This window comes from Didymella exigua (genome assembly GCF_010094145.1).
Source record: "Didymella exigua CBS 183.55 unplaced genomic scaffold M421scaffold_78, whole genome shotgun sequence".
NCBI classification, from domain to species: domain Eukaryota; kingdom Fungi; phylum Ascomycota; class Dothideomycetes; order Pleosporales; family Didymellaceae; genus Didymella; species Didymella exigua.
This window is the reverse complement of record NW_022984852.1, coordinates 37877-42173: the sequence shown is the minus strand read 5'-3', so window position 1 is coordinate 42173 and position 4297 is coordinate 37877.

The following is a 4297-nucleotide window of genomic DNA, read 5'->3' as shown; positions in this document are numbered from 1 at the left end:
GGTGGCGGCGGCGGTGCGCGCGGCGCGCTTGGTGGTTGATTCTCTCTATCTTCAAGTCAGTTACAGCCAAAACGAGCGAAGGAAAGATCACCAGCTGCTCAAAAACACAAAAACAAAGTATACGTACAGCTATGATGAATAAAGAAGCTGAAGTTGTTGACATTAGGGGACCTGTGGGTTTATATAACCTCGTGAGCTGGTGAAAGAGAAGCTAGCTGCGCGAAACCCCTCCTTTATATGAGGACCTCACCAGCCTAGACCTACCCTCTAAATAGTTCCCCATTACTCTCACTAAACAGCAGAAACGAGCTCCTAGACAGTTAACTAAACGCTTGTTTGCGTTATGATATCCTAGGCAGAGACTTAGCTTAAGAGCAGTCTGTGAAAAAACCTACAAGCTTAGGCTACGCGACTAAAGTACTTTAGGAAAGCAACTATACAAGAGGCCTTAGAGTTGTAATAGAGGAAAACGCTTTTCTAAGATGAGGCTCAGACGCTCAGACCTTAGAGAAGAACCCTACTTTTCAGTTAGACCCCACTAATCATCTTATTATATACTTAGCCGCTCACTCATCTAATGAGTGAACGCCTAGGGGGTGTGTCACACAATCAAGCACCTTAATTAAGGGTGTGGAGCTTGCTGGCCTAGATAAACCAGGACAAGCACCTCTAGGTCTAAACCAGAAGCTCGTTTCATCCGTTCTTTGTTAACAAGCTACTAGATAATTGGCTAACTGCTCGCTTATCTCAGATCATGTGATCCACACATATTTCCTATGTATATAAACCTTACTTTCGTGATAGGATAGATAGCCACTGATCAAATACTTTCGATCACCTGAGTATAGTCCCACAGGCTCCGTGACAAAAGGTTAACTACTAAAAGGCCTTTAAGGTATTAGGGCTTATTCCTACTAACATGTAGGTAGTGTTAGATTGCCTTAAAGTGCAGCTGCATACCCTACTAGCAGTACCTCTACCTAGGCTGGCGGAATGGGTATACTCCAACGTCCTTTGTGGGTACCCCCCAAAACCTTATCAATAATACATAGATTCTAGCAAACTAGGGCTGAAAAGAAAGAGAAAAACCACCTCTATATTTTTATAGTAGAAGGTTTTGTTATAACTATTAAACTGTATAAGCTAGAGGCTAGAAAATATTAAAAAAGGGGGGGTACCTAGCAAGCATACCTATTAATAGGTATACTTTGCTAGGTAGTGTTAATAACTTAGCTAATACTAGGCAGAATAAGCTAATTCTTTTTTTATTAGAAGGCGCAATACTAGGCGCTTCTATTAAATAATAGATTATGTAAGCGTATCTCTGCTAGTTAAGAAGCTATAAGCCAAAACGTAAAAAAGCATACCCTACCCATCCGCCAGCCTAGTAAGGACTCTAGTATCTTTATAAGAAACTAGTAGTATATTAAGCACCTGTAATAGTAAAATAGTAGATATAAGACCTACTGTAAGCATTACTAGTAGGCATTCTATTTATAGGCTTTACCTTTACTAGTCCTTAAATCTCTAAGAGAGAGACTAGTATATTTACTCTCTTTAGTAAATATTACCTCTATAAGCCCTTAAAAGAGGACGCTTTAAAGAAAAGACTAACTAGCCTATTTACAAGATGCTATAGTCTATTAAGCTCCCTAAGCTTAAAGGTAGTCTTAACTACAACATCTAGGCTATTAGAATAGAGGCTATTATAGTAGAAAAAGGATATCTAAGTTATATAATTAATAATCCTGCTACTATAGTAGATAATACTAAGACCCTAGACAAAAATGCCTATAAGACAATAGCTTTAATTAAACTAGCCTTAGAGGATAGCCCTCTACTGCAAACTAGGTTTATAAGCAATCTATATATTCTTTAGAATAAACTTAAAAATCTATACAAGGCTAAAGGATTTAGTAGTAAGTTCCTACTATCTAAGGAGCTAATAAACACTACTCTTAATAGCTATAAAGGTAATCTAGAAGAGTATATTAACTCTTTTAGAAGAGTTATTAATAATTAAGAGTCTAGAGGTATTAGTCTACTAAATAGATTTATTGTTACTCTCCTACTTAATAATCTAAGTAAGGAATATAAGTATATAGTAACTGTTATTACGCAGTCTATTAGAACTTCTAATACTATAAACTTAGAAGAGATAGTAATGCAGTTACTAGATAAGTCTAGAAGAATTAGGTCTTTTAAAACTAACGTACTTGACGGGTGAGTCGCCCATATAGGTGAGTCGCCCACTCTGCCAAGACCCCACCAAAACTCTACTCTATTTTGGCCCGCAACACCCCATTATGGGCCTGCAAATGGTAATTTAATGTGTTACAGTATAGAAGAGCTATCTACAATCTCTTTTAACATGTACGTGAGTTGTGCCCTATCTCCTAGCACTATTTACAGCGTCTTATAGTCTATTAACCTTTATTAGTGTGCACTGTCTTCTTTACACATTTACTATTACTACGCGCTGCAAACTCCTCTAGAGTAGTTAACTGTACCCCCTCTTTAACTATTAGAGTCCCCTCCTGCTATAAATGCTTTCTTTTATGTAACTTACGTTGTGTTGCAGCCTTATTGGCATCTTGAAGCTCAGAAACCTGCTTGCGCACTAACACTAGCGAATGCGCCATCATCTCAGCGCCTTTTGAGAGCTTTTCTAGCGCATTTATAATAGAGGAAGGCGAGCTATCTGTATGCTTTTAAATCTTCTCTTAAACTAGCTTTGATTGAGACCCAAATTCTAGCGTGTTCTAGGGTGTACAGGACTGCTAGGGCTTATTAGAGACAGGAAGTAGTGATAGGGTGCGCAGTTGAACGTCAAGGCCTATTATAACCTGTTCTGGGTTAAATAGAACTAATCCAGCGCCTCTAAACCCTCCCTAGATATTACTTAGGGTTATTGCTGTATTGTACGCACGTTTAAAGCATGGCAGGAACTTAAGTTTTAAGATGTGGGTGATCTAGTTGTGCATAAGATCTTTAGCTTAGCACCTATACACCTTCTTTAACAGCGCAAAACAACCTACATCAAGTGGCTATAGGAGGTGTGATGAGTGTAGAGGCATATAGAGTGTGATAATCTTCCTCTCCTTGCAGTATTGTTAGAATTAGAGGGAGGTATGGCTCTTATAGCCATCAATAATCAGCAGTCAGTACCCTCCTACAGCACGCCTCCCTGTATGGGCTTCAAAGTGCTGTAGCCACTAGAATCCAAGCTCATTTGTGGTCCAGCCGTTCTTAGAGACTGCAATAACCTAGTTATGGGGTATTATATCCTCTTTGTACTAGGCAGAGAGGTAGTTGCAGCCTTAAAAGATAATGAAGGGTGGAATAGCCCATCCTGTACTATTTACGCCCTAGATAGCTGTTGTCCACTCCTAATTGCCCTGCTAGACTGCCTTCGGCCGCCCTTGACGCTCTGAGCCTATAACAACTGCTCCTGTTAATATCTAGCCTATTATAAACCTAGTCTTATTAAAGTTATACATGTCTTGGTCCTGGATGCTATACTTGGCTTTAGTATTCTCTACAAGGCGGAACTAGCCTTTTATAATCTCTAGATCCTCACAGAGGGCTCGCTTGTAGTTGTACTTGCGATTAAACCTTACTTGGAGCTTAGGGCGGCGCTTAACAAACGTGTTAGGCCATTTTATGCCAACATAGCCTAGATTACGCTCTTTGCGCAAAGAATTGGCTATATCAGCCACTGCAGCTAGCTGCAGTGCAAACCCTCTCGCGTCTAGGTTAAGTATATACTAAACAATCACCTCCTCCTTGTTCTTGTCTAGGTTCCTTAATTTAGGCATATAATCTGCTTGTGCAGGTTATCTAGCGTGTTGATCGCGTAGTGTTCTGTATAGCGCGTTATAGAGGGCTGCAGCGCGTTGTAGAGAGAGTGTTGCGTCTTTTTTAATAGCCTAAAGCGTAAGCTGTATTCTAGCTTCCTTTAAAGGTCCTAATTCGCGTTGTTGTTGTGGCATTGTGTGAGAGGGTTGAGTTTTGGTGGGGTCTTGGCAGAGTGGGCGACTCACCCATAGGCTGGCGGATGGGTAGGGTAGGGTAGGGTATAGGTATAGTCACGTGATTTATGGGTAGGAACTAGGTAGGGTACATGAGGTACCCTACCCAAACGGTTTGGGTAGGGTAGCACGTGACTGGGTATAGGTATAGGTAGGGTAGCACGTGACTAGGTATAGGTATAGGTAGGGTAGCTAGGTAGGGTCTAGGAATGGGTAGTTATTAGCAAAATCTAGGTTACTACTCTAGACTTTGTACTATTGTATAC